The 18,875-nt window shown below is 37.9% G+C and overlaps 1 non-coding gene and 1 pseudogene across 1 annotated transcript; both read left to right on the forward strand.

The window, feature by feature from the left end:
• The first annotated feature begins 1,356 nt into the window (after window positions 1-1,356).
• Window positions 1,357-3,124, forward strand: LOC100619151 (heterogeneous nuclear ribonucleoprotein H-like; annotated as a pseudogene).
• LOC130456649 (U6 spliceosomal RNA) lies at window positions 1,912-2,021 on the forward strand. The gene has a single exon (XR_008915715.1). It is a non-coding gene; the product is annotated as a U6 spliceosomal RNA (small nuclear RNA).
• Window positions 3,125-18,875: the final 15,751 nt, after the last annotated feature.

An 18,875-nucleotide genomic window follows, 5' to 3' on the forward strand; every position in this document is an offset into this window, starting at 1 on the left:
TTTGAGGATTTCTTAAAACAATTTGTCAGGAGGCAGCTAGATGACTCCATGGATTGAGAGCCAGGCCTAGAGATGGAAGGTCCTGGGTTCAAATGTGGCCTCAGACACTTCCTAGCTATGTCACTTAATCCCCATTGCCAGCCCTTACCACTTTTCTGCCCTGGAACCAATACACAGAATTGATTCCAGGATGGAAGGCAAGGGTTTATAAAAACAAAACAAAACCAATTTGTCAGTTTAAAAGTTGGGGAGTAAATTTGATGTGCAGCCCTGCCCAAGCAAAGGGTGCCTTTGATGTGCAAAGATAGGTCCCTTGCCTTGTTCACTAGAGCCACCTGGTGGTTAGTCTTTAGAGCTATAATTGAGAACCTGTTGGGGGTTTTTATAGGTTTGTTTAATTTTATGGAGGAGTTTGTAATGGTGATATGGAATTTACTACACTTGGCAAACTTTTTCTCTGGTACTTTTATTTTTGAGCATCAAAATGTTTATACACTGAAATTTTTTGGTTCTGAATTTTTTCAAAGAAATTAGTTTCTATTTTTAATTTTGGTTTTGCTATTTTAAATCTAGTTTTTCCTTTTAAGTACATCATTTGCTGGTCTTCTATTAAGTAATCAAATATATTTATAAACTACTTATAAATTAAAAGTATCTGTTTCAGTGTTGCTGAGAATGTGTATGTGCAATAGTTTTTTATTTCAGCAGGGTGAACTCTGGGAGGTCAGAAAGAAAAAAATTTTCATAGTCAAAAAAAACCTGAAAAGAGAGGAATAGAAAGATAAGTGGGAGGTGGGTGGGAATAAGTTAGAGAGAAATATATAGTAATCATAACTCAATATAAATGGGATGAACTCACCCATAAAATGGAAGATAGCAGAGTGGATTAAAAAGCTAGAAACCCACAATATGTTGTCTACGAGAAATACATTTAAAACGGAGACACACACAGAGTGCAAAGGGCTGGAACAGAATCTATTATGCTTCAGCCAAAATTTAAAAATCCGGGGTAGCAATTATGATCTCAGGCTGAGTATAATGGAATACTATTGTGCCATAAGAACTGACAAACAAGATGATCACACAAAAAACCTGAAAAGACTTATATGAAGCGATGCGAAGTGAAGTGACCAGATTTAGGAGAATGTTGTACATAGTAACAATAATAAAGTACTGTGAAAATTTAATTTAGAATCATAATATTTTTGAGAAATGGTTCCCTGTTTGGCCCCCAAGAACAGTTTAATTTAAAAAACTACTAGACCATCTCTCCCCCAGGCTATGAACCTGGATTGGGTCCTTTTTTTGTATAGATATAAAAACTGGCAGAGTGGAGATTTGTTCCCTATTTATTTATAAAGTAAGACTTGATTAGGTGTTGAAATCAACTAGATAGCTGCAATATTGGAGGGAAGTATGTGCTATGCTACCACATGGTGGGAAGGAAGAGAGTTGTCTTGACATTCCCAAGAACTAATACTTCCTGGGAGGAAATCTCTTGAGTTTCAATGAGAAACTTCTTAGGATGTCCTGAAAAGAGACTGCATGATGAAGTCAGAAGGGGTATATATTGGCTTATGTAACAGGAAATCTCTTTCTCTCCTGGAAGCATGGATTCAAGTGCTCAAGTTCAGCCCAGCTCTCTGCTAGCCTTGTGGGCTTTTCATCAAGCTGCCAGTTCTGTGGAGTCTGTTCTGGACTGGAGGGAATTCATGACTAGTTAGATTTTCTTGAGTAACAGACCAATTAATTAAGATTTTTTAAAACTAAAAATACAGCATAAGTATAAAGTTAATGACATTTGCCTTGGGAACACAGCCTTGCTCAGGATCATATTTTTGTAGATAGGCCATAGAAAAGCAAGGCAAGATTCAAATTCAACATCAAGTACTTATGAGAAATCTAGTGACAGTGCTCATTTCAGCAGCATATATACCAAAATTAGAACAATATAGAGAAGACTAGCATGATTCCTATATACAAAAGATGACATGCAAATTCATGAGGCATTTCATATTTTTGTCCAATGCTTCTTGAATGCAAAATTCAAAATGACTCATCAGGCATACCAAGTGGATAAGCATTTGTTGAACTTGAATCAGAAGATGAAGTCAAATTGACATTGAAAAAAGACAGAAAGATTATGCAGTACAGATATGTTGAAGTATTTAAGTCAAGGAACATTGAAATGGATTGGATGTTGAAACACTTTGGTCCAAATAGTCCTGCCATTGCCAATGAAGATTTTCTGTATCTTAGAGGACTCCTATTCAGCTGTAGCAAGGAAGAAATTGTTTAGTTTTTGGTGTGGTTTTTTTTTTTCAGTAACCATACCAAATTTGATAACGTTGTCAGTGTACTTCCAGGAAAAGAGTATGAGAGAGGTCTTCGTGCAGTTTGCTTCATAGGAAATGGCTCTAAAAAAACACAAGGAAAGAATAAGGCATAGGTCCATTGAAATCTTCAAGAGCAACCAGGTAGAAGTTTTTATTGGTTATGATCCTTCTCAAAAGCTAATAACTTTGCAGCCAGGGCCTTATGGCAGGTCTGGGGCTGGCAGAAGCTATAATTACATTTGTAGAGGAGCTAGGTTTAAAAGAATGAGATGTGGTACCTATAGTGGAGGGTATAGAGACTATGATGATGACAATGAATATGATGATGGTGATGACTTTGGATTAGCTGGATTCCTGCTTTTCAGGAATGTCTAATCATAGATACAAAGATCATGAGTCTACTTTCCAGAGTACTGGCAAGTCATGATGTGCACATGAGAGGATTATCTTATAGAACCTTGTTTAAGTGTACATTGAAATAGGACCTTCTTGCAGAATGATTGGAAAAGCCAATGTTGAATGTGATACTCATAAAGATGCTGTGGGAGCTATGTCAATAAAAACAAAGCAAATATGCAGCAAGTGGTGGTACTTATGGTAATCAAATACTAGGAGGCATGGGTTTGTCAAACCACTCCAGTTACACTAGTCCAGCTAGCCAGCAGTTGAGTTGGGGGTTACAGAGGAAGCTACAGTGGTCAAAGGTTGTGAGCAGGTATGACTAAGTTTTACAGGAAAATTCCAATGATTTTCAACCAAACATTGCACTGGGAACCAAGAAGCAATGAACATCAGTTTCTATAGCAGTGCAAGCTGTGCAGCTATGGGAAAGAAGGGAATGGGTAGGATGTCTAACATGACCAGTATGAGGGGTAGATACAGAATGTAATTCTGATCACTGACTTAGTTGACATTTTTTTAAAATATATTTTATTTGATCATTTCCAAGCATTATTCGTTAAAGACATAGATCATTTTCTTTTCCTCCCCCCCACCCCCCCATAGCCGACGCGTAAGTCCACTGGGCATTACATGTTTTCTTGATTTGAACCCATTGCTTTGTTGATAGTATTTGCATTAGAGTGTTCATTTAGAGTCTCTCCTCTGTCATGTCCCCTCAATCTCTGTATTCAGGCAGTTACTTTTCCTCGGTGTTTCCACTCCCATAGTTTATCCTTTGCTTATGAATCGTGTTTTTTTCTCCTGGATCCCTGCAAGTTGTTCAGGGACATTACACCGTCACTAATGGAGAAGTCCATTACGTTCGATTATACCACAGTGTATTAGTCTCTGTGTACAATGTTCTCCTGGTTCTGCTCCTCCCGCTCTGCATCACTTCCTGGAGGTTGTTCCAGTCTCCATGGAACTCCTCCACTTTATTATTCCTTTTAGCACAATAGTATTCCATCACCAACATATACCACAGTTTGTTCAGCCATTCCCCAATTGATGGGCATCCCCTCGTTTTCCAGTTTTGGGCCACCACAAAGAGCGCAGCTATGAATATTTTTGTACAAGTCTTTGTGTCCATTATCTCTTTAGGGTACAGACCCAGCAGTGCTATGGCTGGGTCAAAGGGTAGATATTCTTTTGTCGCCCTTTGGGCATAGTTCCAAATTGCCCTCCAGAATGGTTGGATCAGTTCACAGCTCCACCAGCAATGAATTAATGTCCCTATTTTGCCACATCCCCTCCAGCATTCATTACTTTCCTTTGCTGTTATGTTAGCCAATCTGCTAGGTGTGAGGTGATACCTCAGAGTTGTTTTGATTTGCATCTCTCTGATTATAAGAGATTTAGAACACTTCTTCATGTGCTTGTTAATAGTTTTGATTTCTTTATCTGAGAACTGCCTATCCATGTCCCTTGCCCATTTATCAATTGGAGAATGGCTTGATTTTTTGTACAATTGATTTAGCTCTTTATAAATATGAGTAATTAAACCTTTGTCAGAGGTTTCTATGAAGATTTTTTCCCAATTTGTTGTTTCCCTTCTGATTTTAGTTACATTGGTTTTGTTTGTACAAAAGCTTTTTAGTTTGATGTAGTCAAAATTATTTATTTTACATTTTGTGATTCTTTCTATATCTTGCTTGGTTTTAAAGCCTTTCCCCTCCCAAAGGTCTGACATGTATACTATTCTGTGTTTACCCAATTTACTTATGGTTTCCTTCTTTATATTTAAGTCACTCACCCATTTTGAATTTATCTTGGTGTAGGGTGTGAGGTGTTGATCTATTCCCAGTCTCTCCCACACTGTCTTCCAATTTTCCCAACAGTTTTTATCAAATAGTGGATTTTTGTCCCAAAAGCTGGGATCTTTGGGTTTATCGTATACTGTCTTGCTGAGGTCGCTTTCCCCCAGTCTATTCCACTGATCTTCCTTTCTGTTTCTTAGCCAGTACCAAATTGTTTTGATGACTGCTGCTTTGTAATATAGTTTTAGGTCAGGGACTGCAAGGCCCCCATCATATGTGTTTTTTTTTTCATTATTTCCCTGGATATCCTTGATCTTTTGTTCTTCCAAATGAACTTTGTTATGGTTTTTTCTAAATCAGTGAAGAAGTATTTTGGTAGTTCAATGGGTATGGCACTAAATAGATAAATAAGTTTGGGTAGGATGGTCATTTTTATTATATTGGCTCGTCCTATCCATGAGCAGTTAATGTTTTTCCATTTGCTCAAGTCTAGTTTTAGTTGTGTGGCGAGTGTTTTGTAGTTGTGTTCATATAGTTCCTGTGTTTGTCTTGGGAGGTAGATTCCTAGGTATTTTATTTTGTCTAAGGTGATTTTGAATGGGATTTCTCTTTCAAGTTCTTGCTGCTGAGCTGTGTTGGAGATATATAGAAAAGCTGATGATTTATGTGGGTTTATTTTGTATCCTGCAACTTTGCTAAAGTTGTTGATTATTTCAATTAGCTTTTTGGTTGAATCTCTAGGATTCTTTAAGTAGACCATCATGTCATCCGCAAAGAGTGATAACTTGGTCTCCTCCTTGCCTATTTTGATGCCTTCAATTCCTTTATCTTCTCTAATTGCTACTGCTAGTGTTTCTAGTACAATGTCAAATAGTAGAGGTGATAATGGGCATCCTTGTTTCACTCCTGATCTTATTGGGAATGCATCTAGTTTATCCCCATTGCAGATGATATTAGCTGATGGTTTTAGATATATACTGTTTATTATTTTTAGGAATGACCCTTCTATTCCTATGCTTTCTAGTGTTTTTAATAGGAATGGGTGTTGTATTTTATCAAAGGCTTTTTCTGCATCTATTGAGATAATCATGTGGTTCTTGCTAGTTTGCTTGTTGATGTGGTCAATTATGGGGATGGTTTTCCTAATGTTGAACCAGCCCTGCATCCCTGGTATGAATCCTACTTGATCATGGTGAATGATCCTTCTGATCACTTGCTGGAGTCTTTTTGCTAGTATCCTATTTAAGATTTTTGCATCTATATTCATTAGGGAGATTGGCCTATAGTTTTCTTTCTCTGTTTTTGACCTGCCTGGTTTTGGAATCAGTACCATGTTTGTGTCGTAAAAGGAGTTTGGTAGAACTCCCTCTTTGCTTATTATGTCAAATAGTTTGTATAGTATTGGGATTAACTGTTCTCTGAATGTTTGATAGAATTCACTGGTGAATCCATCAGACCCTGGGGATTTTTTCTTAGGAAGTTCTTTGATGGCTTGTTGGATTTCATTTTCTGATATGGGATTATTTAAGAATTCTATTTCCTCTTCTGTTAGTCTAGGCAGTTTGTGTTTTTGTATATATTCATCCATTTCTCCTAAATTGGTGTATTTATTGCCATATAATTGGGCAAAGTAATTTCTAATGATTGCCTTAATTTCCTCTTCATCGGAGGTGTTGTCCCCCTTTTCATCTTTAATGCTGTTAATTTGCTTTTCTTACTTCCTTTTTTTAATTAGATTGACCAGTACTTTATCTATTTTGTTTGTTTTTTCAAAGTACCAGCTTCTTGTCTTATTTATTAAATCAATAGTTCTATCACTTTCGATTTTATTAATTTCTCCCTTAATTTTTAGGATTTCTAGTTTGGTTTTCTGCTGGGGGGTTTTAATTTGATCGCTTTCGAGTTTTTCATTTGCATTTCCAATTGATTGATCTCTGCTCTCCCTTGTTTGTTAATATAAGCATTCAGGGATATGAATTTACCTCTGATTACTGCTTTGGCTGCATCCCATAAGGTTTGAAAGGATGTTTCGCCATTGTCATTTTCCTCGATGAAATTATTAATTGTTTCTATGATTTCTTCTTTAACTAAACGGTTTTGGAGTATCATATTGTTTAATTTCCAATTGGTTTTAGATTTGGTTTTCCATGTACCATTACTAATCATTATTTTTATTGCCTTGTGATCTGAGAAGGCTGCATTCATTATTTCTGCTTTTCTGCATTTGTGTGCTATGTTTCTGTGACCTAATGTATGGTCAATTTTTGTGAATGTGCCATGTGGTGCTGAGAAGAAGGTGTATTCCTTTTTATCCCTATTTATTTTTCTCCATATGTCTGTTAATTCTAATTTTTCTAAGATTTCATTCACTTCTTTTACCTCTTTCTTATTTATTTTTTGATTTGATTTATCTAAATTTGATAATGGTTGGTTTAAGTCTCCCACTAGTATGGTTTTATTGTCTATTTCTTCCTTCAATTCTCCTAGTTTCTCCATTAGAAATTTGGGTGCTATATTATTTGGTGCATACATGTTGATTAATGATATTTCCTCATTGTCTAGAGTCCCTTTTAACAAAATATAATTACCTTCCCTATCCCTTTTGATCAGGTATATTTTTGCTTTGGCTTTATCAGATATCATGATTACCACTCCTGCCTTCTTTCTATCAGTTGAGGCCCAGAAGGTCTTACTCCATCCTTTAATTCTGACCTTGTGGCTGTCAACCCGCCTCATGTGTGTTTCTTGAAGACAACATATGGTAGGGTTTTGGATTCTAATCCATTCTGCTATTCGTCTACGTTTTATGGGTGAGTTAATCCCATTCACGTTCAAAGTTATGATTGTCATTTGTGGACTCCCTGGCATTTTGATATCCTTCCCTAATTCTAACCTTTTCTTCTTCGGCTCTACCTTTTAGTCCAGTGATTTACTTTGAATCAGTGCCCCTTGTCCCCTCCCTTGATGTTTCCCTTTTTAGCCCTCCCTTTTTGTTCCCTCCCCCTCCCCCCTCTCTTTCCCTCCCTTTTTGTTCTCCCTCTCCCCCTCCCCCCCTTGGTTTTCCCTTCTCCCTACCCTTGTTGGGTAAGATAGAATTCAAGATCCCAATGGATCTGGATGTTTTTCCCTCTCAGAGTTGATTTCCCTGAGATTGAGGTTTAAGTAAACCTCCCCCCCCCCTCTTCCTCTCCTTCTTATAGGAGTTTTCTTCCCCTCCCTTCCCATGTGAATCTTTGTGTGAGAACGATTATTCTATTTGGTCTTTCTTTACCCCCTATTTATACATTACATTTTCCCCACATATTAGTATACATAGATTGATATAAATGTAGTCCTTATAGAAGAGAGTTTGAGTAAAAGAAGAAGATAACATTTTTCCCCTTTCCTTAATATTTACCTTTTCAGGTATTCCTTGCTCTTTGATTTTCGGTATCAAACTTTCCACAGAGCTCTGGTCTTATCTTTGCAAAAAGTTGGAAGTCTTCTATTTTGTTGAAGGCCCATACTTTCCCTTCGAAGTATATAGTCAGTTTTGCTGGGTAGCTGATCCTTGGTTGGAGACCCAGCTCTCTTGCCTTTCTGAAGATCATGTTCCATGCCTTACGATCATTCAGAGTAGAACTTGCAAGGTCTTATGTGACCCTGATTGGCATTCCTTTATATCTAAATTGTCTTTTTCTGGCTTCCTGTAGGATTTTTTCTTTTGTTTGATAGCTTTGGAATTTGGCAATTACATTCCTGGGAGTTGTCTTTTGGGGGTTTAGTGTAGAAGGTGTTCTGTGAGCTCTGTCAGTGGCTGTATTGCCCCCTGTTCTAGAATCTCTGGGCAATTTTCTTTGATTATATCTTGTATCACCATGTCCAGTTTGGTGTTTATTTCTGGCTTTTCTGGGAGTCCAATTATTCTTAAATTATCTCTTCTCCCTCTATTTTCCAGACCTGTCATCTTGTTGGTGAGATATTTTATGTTCTCTTCTAATTTCTTGGTATTTTGGCTTTGCTTTATTAATTCTTGCTCTTTTACACGATCGTTGTCTTCCAGCTGCCTGATTCTGGCCTTTAAAGCCTGGTTTTCCTTTTCAGTTTCATCACACCGGTTTTGTAGATTTGTGAATTTCTTTTGCATTATTTCCAACTTTTCCTCCCAGAAGGCTTCCATCTTTTTGGTCATTTCTGATTCAAATTCTTCATGGGTTTGTGGAGAGTTTCCATTTCCTTTGGAAGATTTTGGAGCATTTTCTTGTATATCATCTTCTATCTGCTCTGTATTTTATATTTTGGCTCCATAGAATGTGTCCAAAGTCACCCTTTCTTCTTATTTTTCTTGGTATTTTGGGGCTTCTGTGCTTCTGTGGAGTTTGCCATCTCTGAATGTGGAGGATTAGCTTTTCTTATCTTTGTCTGGTGTTCAGAGGCTTTAGTCCTGGGCAGATTGTCGGTTCTTTGAGCTTTCCCTGGGTTAAACTGAATATGCCTCACTGGAACTGGAATGGAAGGGTCGGACCAGGAGGCCACACTCTCCCCCGGTTCTCTGGGTCGGGTTGCTTTCTGGAAGTTGCCTTCAGAATAGCTGGCCGTGAGGCTGTTTCATCGGCCTGCGGGGGGGATGGGCTGTGGCTTCCCGGAGCTCTGAGGGCAGGGACTTTCACTGAGACTTGGATAGCAGGATCCAGCCCGTGAGGCTGTCTTGCCCGCCTTGAGGGTTGCTGTTGTTTCGACCCTGCTCTCTGCAGGGGGAGCTCCGAGGGCAGTGACTTTCACTGGGACTCGGATAGAAGGCCCTGAGGGTTGTTGTTCAGACGACCCTGCTCTCTGAGCGGGGCGGGGCTGCGGCTTCCCAGAGCCTTGGACTCTGCCCTCCTACCCCTTAGGTCCAAGTGATCTCGGGTTCTGGCTTTTGAGTGGGGCCGTACCTTTTGATCCGGGTCCAGGTCCAGGAGGAGGGTTCCCAGGGTCTATGCTGTTGATCATCTTGAATTTCGGTGCCTTAGGAGCTTATAGTTTGAGATCGGTCGGGAAGGGTTTTCCGGAGATCTGAACTTTAGCTTTCTCTAAGCCGCCATCTTGATCAGAAGTTTAGTTGACATTTTTTAAAGGAAAAAACAAACCCAAAATTTCATAGTTTTGCAATACAAAGTTATGATTTATGCTTACTGTAAGTGAAATCAGGATTGTTTTTAAAATTTCAGGTTCAGTATTTTTGAACACAGAAAAGCATTCATCTAGGATGTAATAACTAAACTGAATAAAAATTATAACTTAATTTCAACTTTTCTCAAGGTACTTATGTTGTGGAAGTGTACTTAAAGAGTAGGTGTATTTAGGTGAAAGAAGTTTCAGTTATGCTAAATGTTGCTCTTATAACCACATTACATGGAACACTGTCATGAATGTTTGGGAGACATACTTTTTCTGTGACACAAATATTGGAGCTTTGTCTCAGATTCTAAAGTGAAATATTTGGCATGTTCTAGTTTATTTTGTTTACTATCCTATAAGGCAAATCCCCTTAAGCTTTTAAGTTAACAGGGATCATTTTGAGATCCCATTCATTCTATTAAAAAAAAAAACACTTGATAAGAATTACTATTACAGTCTTTGAAAGGGCTTGGATTTTAAGAACTGAGTTACAAAAGCTACCCATATCTGGGATATAAGAAAGTGAGTTTGAAATTTTTCAAGGAAGTTAGGTCAGTAAGACAATGGATACCCTTGCATCCACCATCTAGCAATGGAATAGAATCACTGATTAGATCCAATTCCAATCAGTTTAAAATATTAGCAAGATACTACAAATAATAAGCTAGAATTCAATTCCTGAGTACTTTGACCATCCGTAGAGCTTGTGCAGTATGTTCTCATTACATAAATGGTTTGTGGAAAGTGCCTAAGGAGAAGAGCAACCCATAAGATTCAACTTATTGATTCCTGGCCATTTCAGAAATAATCTGGAAAGATTCCTTTATCTATGATGAATGACCTCTGAATCCTCTTCCATCTTGCCCCCAGTGTAAGTTAGGTTGTTTCTATCTCTTAAAGTCAAGGAAGATGTTTCCAAGACTTCAAGGATAAAGCCACATTGAATTTAAAAAAGCTTGGTGAGAGCCTCAGGTTATGTGTATTTGAATTCTTTATTATATTACAACATAAAAAGATCTATCATGTGAAACTGGGGTCTTTTAAACATGGCAATTGTTTTAAAGCTCTACTGGTCACCCCAATTTGTCCTCCTGCATTTCTGTATGGAGATGAGAGGAGCCAAGCCTATCTGAACTAAGTGATATATCCTTGTTGAGTATTTTATTCTATGGCTAAGTAATTCTCTCTTTATTAACCATTGAATAACCTACAAATGTCTTATACCATATCAAGTTTAAACTACCAGGGAACTGACTTTAGTCAAACCCAACCTAATACAACTCAGAGATAATTTCAAAGACCTGCTGCTCAAAACCATCATCAGAGTCCAGCAGCCTTTGTGTTTCATCTGTTGTTGTGGTATGGAAAAAAAATAGGAACACTGAATTGTATAGACTACTAAACTTTGAGTAAAAGAACTCAAGTGGGCCAAAACATCATACTATTAGGTCCAAGATATCAATTATACTACTAATAATAATAGTAATAATAACTAATGGTTATGTAGTGCTTTACGTTTTGCAAAGCACTTTACAAATATCTAATTTTAGCCTCACAACAACTCTTGGGTGAATTAAATATCTGGGGGACCTCTAGCCCAATCCAATCCTTGAAAGACTCACTCCAATGGAGGGACAGAAGAGGAGTCATGTGTCTGGGTCTGCCAGCTGGCAGTGCCTATGCTCACTCACCAGGGGGCCAAGAGTCCAGGAGAATTGCCATATGGAAGTCTGGGGCCAATGGAAAGATCTGGGGGAGGGACTTAGACTAGGTTTGAAAAGCCAGAGAGGGAAGCTTCCTTCTCTTTTGGCTCTTAACTCCTTGGTATCATTCCCTTGGCCATTCTCTGAGTCCTCCTAGTAGCTCTTATCTATCTTGGAATCTCTGGTAAGCAACAGCATGGAGGGGATAGCATTGGGCTGGAATCCTGGACCAGATCTTACTTCAAGTTAAAAAAGCTAGAAACCTTATTTCTCTCTTTCTTTCTCTTTACTAATAAATACTAATAAATTTAGTATAAAATCTCCAAGATTAATTTGTATTCATAACACTCTGAAAGATAGGTGCCATGTATTTTTTTAAAAAACTGTCTTAGAATCATTACTAAGTATCTGTTTCAAGTAAAAAGAGCAGTAAAGACTAGTCAATTAGAGTTAAGTGACTTGCCCAGAGTCACATAGCTAGGAAGTGTCTGAAGTCAAATTTGAAACCAAGTCCTCCTGACTCTCCACTGTGCTACCTATCTGCCCTGGTGCAACAGGTTATTCAGTACAGTAGATAATCTCAGATTCTTATGACAAAGGAAGACAGACAAGATGACTTGCCCAAATGTATTTTACCAGTTTGAAATTATGATATTTTGACTCCTGACACTTTCCAACAGCTAATGAAGAAAGTAGTTTCGAGATACAAATTACCTAAAAGAGGTAACGTACCTAGATAACCTCAAGGTCTTTGGAGAAACATTAGAAGAATATGAAGACAACTTAAAGTGCTGTGTTGACTAGAGAAAGTTGGTCTGAAACTATAAATTGATACTAGTATTTCAGCACTTCCAAATTATAAGTCTGTGTTTGTCACATGGTATCTTAATAAAATATCAATAATGAACCTTCAAAGATAGAAACATGACTGAATTGACCACATTCACTGAACCTTTTTGAGAAGTAAGAACTTTTTCAGAACTTCATGGTTATCACTGAAAATTTGTTAGATTATGCTACTGTGGGAATATCAAAGATGGCAGAGTGACAGGACACAATACAGACCAGCTCTTACAACTCCACTAAAAAGTAAGCAAGAGCACCAGACCAAATAGTGATTGAAAAATCCAAAGAGAAACTGCAGTGGGGCATTTTTCCAGCTGAGGTTGACAAAAGGAGATAGCCAGAAACTTGTTAGCATTAGAGAGAGGATATGAACAAGAAGACCCAGATAGAAGTCTTCTAGCATCTTAAGACCAGGGCTGGAGCTGCAACTATATACCTAGGATGGGAAGCATGGAACAAGGATGAGCCTGTAGTTCTGGCATCTGATTATAAACTGAGATATTGGGGCATTATAGTGCACAGACCCAGGTTGGTGCTATGTGTGTACTAGGGCAGAGGTAAGCTTGAAGCTTTGTTTCTCTGGCCTCAAACTAGGGTCATAGAACCTTCTACATAGTGGGCCACAGCTAGGGCCAGTAGCTGTCTACTGTAGCTCTGGCCAGACACAAGTTTGTATTCCTATTCCCCAGACCCTGCAAAGGTGATCAGACCATACCCTTGATTAAACATCTTAGGGCACTGAATTTCCTGGCCTGAGCTGCTCTGAGGTCTTGGAAGAACTTAATTATTAGTCCCCAGAGAAAATAACAGCAGGAACCCAGGAAAGACAGATCAGGATTAAATAAGGTCCTACCCTTCCCTCCAGACATACTCAAAGGCTGGCCTTGGTACAAAGTCCCAATTCAAGAAATATATCTGGAAAAATGAGTAAACAAAAGAAGACAATTATAAGAAATTAAATTTAGGTTTTATGTTAAAGATGAGAATTCTAAAGTAATATTGTAGTCACCGATTTAAAGATATTATAACTTGAGTCAAAATGACTTTGAGGAAATTAGGATAGTAATTAAGATATTAATTAAAATAAAGATATTTGATAAAGAGATCTCTGAGGGTATAAGCAAGGTAGAGAGCAGTTTGTGAGACCAGAATTTGGAAGGAAGAAAACAGGAAAAAGTTCTGTCAGTTGGTGAGGTCCTCTCACTGGGTCACACACTCACTGGGCTTTGGTGGGTAAGTTTGCTTTTCTCTGGCTGCTGCTGGAGACAGACATTTGCAACTTTACCCTTGGCTGGTGGAAGGGAAGAGAGGCCTCTGAATCCCATCTGAAGAGGGTTTTTACTTTCCTGATTGAGCAAAGTCATCTTTAAGAAGAAGCTGATTGATCTGCCTTGCTGAATAACAGTTTTGGAGAAGGAGAAAGATTGAAGCTGTTTATCTGGACTCTGGGCCATACCAGGGCTACCAGATTCTCAGTTAGCAGCTGCCATCTTGACTGACTGAAATTATATGTGCTTGGAGAATCTCTGTATCAAATTAAGTTAATTGAATAAGAATTTTACGTAGATTTATAGTCACATAGCATTTTGGGTTTTGTTTTGTTTTTTAGTAAGTGCTAGGCAGTTTAGTGTAGCTGGAAGAAACGAAGGCTCTATCATGAGACAGATATAAAAGGTGGGTGAAAATTTAGTTCCCTGTTAGTTTAAGACTTTCCTTGTTATCAATCCTTATTTTCATACTATCAAACATAAATAAATAAATAAATAGTAGAAATAGATATATAGTGTGTCTCCAAGAACCTTCCATATTGACCTAAGGAAGGGAAGCCATCCCTGGCTTTCCTTCAGAGAGGAGAGTTAAAGATACTTTGTGGATATGAAACAAAGTATTTTAATCACATCATCCTTCTCACAACTCCAATTTATCAACAATATTACATCAGTTGGTTAGTGAACAGGAATTCTGAGCCTATACACTCCATTTTTGAGAAAAAAAACTGCCATATATTCAGCCATTTGGCAGCTTGGAATTCTCACAGAGAGCAGAGAACACAGATAGCTACTGACAGGCTGCAATTCCTCTGTGTGAAAACCTAGGGGGCTCCATAAGCATTCTCCCAGTCAGCCACAACTCCATAAGCAAAGTAGCTTTTTGAAACTTGCTGGACAACTTTTTGAAACTATGTGGACCTACATTGGGAAACTAATATATCTCCCAACTTTATTATTTATAATTATACATAACACAATCCAAAATTGGATTGGGTTTCAATGTTTACAGCCTATGTTGTCTCTGACAATACAAGAAGTTATATCATACTTGCCTATCCTGGCGTTGATCCTAGCATGTGTAGGGACAATGATTAGAGTGCTAAGGGCCATTGCAAAGAAATGGAAAAAGATTATTTCTAAGGATATAATGGGGAAATTGCAATACCTGACTAAGAAATTAGACAACATGGAAGCCCAATACAAAGAACTACTTAAAGTAGGAGCAGCATGGCAAGTGTTGTGAAATAGAAAACCACAAACTCCATATTAGACAATTTAGGTAAATAAAGTTAAAAAGCCAAATTTCTCCAAGTCAAGATAGAAAGTTAGATTTTTTTGGAAGAGGGCCAAGTCCTCCAATAAAAGTGTTCTTTTACATGTTATTACATTGTCGGACCCTGGCAAGAGACAACGCATAGAGGCTGAGACCTGGTTTATATAACAAATGAATACTTCCATACAAGGTTGATAACATATCACAAGATATAACATCATAAAGACCTTTTTTAGAAACAGTTACCCAATTACAAAGCTGACTGATTAATTCATTTCAGAAAACCCATATTAGTCTAAAGGTTAAGTCAAATGACCTAAATTACCTCTCTCTCATCTGATCTGGGGGACTATTTTCAAACAGGGAAGGGTGCATGATGTTTGTGCCATATTGGGACATGAGATTCAGCATCTTATGATAAAGGGAAGTACAAACTAGGGAGGGTTTAGACATCCCTTTAGAAGCAGTTTTTATGCTTTAGTTAGAAATCCTTATAAAAACCATGAATTCTACTGATGGTATTGAGATTATAATAGAATTTATACTAATCACTTTAGAATCACAGTACTGATTATCTTAAACCTATCACTATCACTAAAATCCAATCAAGTATAAGGGGGTAGGTGTCTTCCCCCCACCCACACACACAAGGAATAGTTGAGCAGGAAGAGGCAAAGTTGGAGGGAGCAGAAAACCCTAATGCACACACAAAACTGGAATTGGAAACTGAGGCACTGTAATCAAACCCTGCATAATGTTCCCATTAAAAGAAATCCCCATGGTTTCACTTGACATGGGTATCTGGCATGTCAGGTCTCATAAGAGATTTACCTAGGCAGATCTGGAGGCAATAAAGAAAAGGGTCCCAAAATATGAAGAACCTATGCAGGTTATGAGAGAGTTTAAAAGGATCATTAAGATCTTTGATCTTTCCTGGGAAGATTTTGAAATTTTGATGAAAGTGACCCTGACAAAAGGAGAGAAACAGGATAATTGATGAATGCAATAAAAATCCCACAAGTACCAATTGGCCTCAGGTTGACCCAGGATGGGAATACTCATCTGTTGCAGCATACAGGGCATTAAGCATAACAAGGGAGGCAATACTAGAAACGATGAAAGCCAATTCAAAATGTTGTGGAACTTGGTCTAAGTTTGAGAGGCTTAGACAAGAGGCAGGAGAAACCACAGCTAGCTTTTTGGACATGGTAATAGATTGTGGGGAGAAATGACTTGCATTTGATATCCTAAATGAAGAAAATATCAGCCACGTACACTGACAATTTGTAAAAAATGCCTGTCCTGCAGTGAGGAATTTTTTTAGGAGTAGCTGCCCAAATTGGTTTTCCATGAGTCTTGAAGAATAGAAATGTGCTGCTACTTAAATATGGCAGGATGAGAAGGAAAGACAGTCAGAGGAAAAGGCAGATATAATTGACAATTTGCATAGGGAAATAAAAGAACTAAAGCAGAAACTCAAAGACAATGATATACAAGTAAAGGCAGTGGTAGCATTAAGATCCTATAAGCCTCCTAGAAATAACTTTGCCATAGGCAATTTAGGCAAAATCTAAGATGCTAGCTATGTAACAAAATGGGCCACATGATGAGAGAATGTAGATTCAGGGGACAGTTCTCTTCACAAGTATTTAGGGGAAATCAAGGCAGCCCATTCAACAATTATTATGGGTTTAGGCAAAATAACTATGCCTACCAAAACAATTGGTTTCAGAATGGTTTCAATGAGTACAACAACATGAACCAAAACCAAAATTATAACAACAATTTCAGTTTCCTGATCCAAGTATCCTGGCACCTTTATACAAACACATTCTCTACCTAATAGCACAGAACCCAATGTAACAGATTTATGATTGTTTAGTGGATACCAGTACATTGAAATCAGTGCTACAGACATCCCCTGGGGAGTACAAATCTGTGGGTTCAATGGAAGTTGTGGGTGTTTTGAGAAAAACACAAAAAGTGAAAAAATTAGAAGCAAAAATGGTTTCCCTAGGACCTCTTAGTGTAGAACATTCCTTTCTCCCAATGCCAAATACACCAATGAATTTATTGGGTAGGGATCTTCTGTGTAAACTGAGGGCTAATCGAGTGTACACCATCTGAAGACATATCTTTACAATTACCAGAGGAACCACTTAGTTTGTTTTCAGTTTTGTTCTTAGACACAGCAGAGGCAGAGGGAGAAGGAGCTAATATATATCCTATTCCAGATGACATTCCAAAATGTCTATGGGCTAAGCTTTCCACAGATGTTGGGTTATTAAAATCTGTAACCCCTATTAAAGTAATTACTAAAGCAAGTCCTGCATCTTACATACCTCAATACCCACTGAGTAAAGAGGCCATGGCTGGGATAACACCTATAATAGAATCCTTATTACAACAAGGCATTTTGGTCCCAATCAATCAACATTATTTCTTCATAGCTAAAGAGACTGGTTTTAACAAGTCTACTAGTTCTTCTCTGGTGAAGTGAGGCTTAACCCTGTGGGGGCTTCCCCATGTCCAGTTGTGTCTTTAGCTAGAGTTTCACCAATGCAGCCTCCTCCAAAGCCATAGCAGAGATCTCCAGAACCAACCTCTCCAGAAGCCAGGAAAGGAAGGTCAGTTACTCACCCACCCAAAACAAACTCCAAAGGCCAAGACCAAAGGGCAAATCCCAAGGCAAAGTCCTCCAACACAGAAATCCAAAGGAGAAGATCCAGGGGCAGTCCTTCAAGAAGCTGTCCAAAAGCCAAAGTCCAAGGTTGAAGGTCTAAGTTCCTTCAACACGACGTTTAGGACTTTTTATAGTCTTTTTTCCATGTCACTTCCTATCCCTTCCTCCACTTTATAGGAACCAATTGCAATCTTTCAATTTGCCTAGCATTGCCCAGGGGCGGGGCAGAGGCCTCTGGAGTTGTCACCCACTTTAGTAAGTGACTTGTGAACTCTCTTAGTGTCAAGTAAGGGTGTTTAAGTTTTTAACTGATTAACTTAAAAATTGCAGATTGATAGACAAAGAAAGTTTGATTTACTCTTCACCCAATGATAAATTATAATATACTCAGGGATTCCCAAAACAAAAATCCTGAAGAAAAGAACACCATAACTTCAAACAAAAATGGCTTCGCCACAAGTTTAACTAGAGTTCCTGGAAGAAATACAACACGAGTTTAAAGATAATATAAACAGAATAAGAGTTCTAGAGAAAAAAATGGAAAAGAAATTAGAATACTAGAGGAAAGACTAAGAAGGTAAATAAAAACTAATACAGGAGGAGAAAAACCTTTCAACAGATTGACTTCATGATGAGAATGAAATAAACAAAAACCAGTGAGCATGAGAGAACAAGAAATACTATACCAAATTCAAAAGAAGAAAATGTAAGGTATTTGCTATAAAAAATAACTGCCCAGAAAACAGATGACAGAGAGAAAATCTAAGAATCACTGGACCACCTAAAAGTCACAACAAAGAAGGAAGCCTGGATACCATATTTCAAGAAATAATGAATGAAAATTGCCCAGATCTATTTGAGCCATAGGTCAAGGTGATAAAAAAAGAAACAAATAATCAATTCATCAAAGAAAAACCCAGGAAGGACATACCAAAATCTAGAGTTTCCAGATCAAAGAAAAAATACTCTTAACATTCAAAAATAAAGAATTCAAGAACTAAAAAGTTATAGTCAAAATCATGGAAGTTTTAGCAGTTTCCACTAAAAGGAAAGGAAAGTTTGGAATATATTCCCAAAAGACTGAAAGTAAAGTATAGGGAATATTATAGATTTGGGGTTAATTAAAAGAGATTAGTACCTAAGGATAGAATGAAGGATACTGTCTCAGGTTCTTGAGCCTAGCTTAGAACTTGGAGCCAGAGTTCTTGCTGAAATTCTAAGGGTTGAATTCATCAACTCTCAGGGTCTCTGGGAGCTGAAGTGGGCTCTGGAGGCTGGTTTGGCTTTCTGGGAATTTCCTTGAAACCTTGGGAATACCAGATTGACAGTTTGGAAAAAGTGACTGGAGGAGAAGATTAACACAAAGAAGAAGGAGGACCTTTTCTTTCATCTCTTTGAGCCTGCAGAGTGAAGACAAGGCTTTTGG

Source organism: Monodelphis domestica, chromosome 1 (genome assembly GCF_027887165.1).
Source record: "Monodelphis domestica isolate mMonDom1 chromosome 1, mMonDom1.pri, whole genome shotgun sequence".
Lineage (NCBI taxonomy): Eukaryota > Metazoa > Chordata > Mammalia > Didelphimorphia > Didelphidae > Monodelphis > Monodelphis domestica.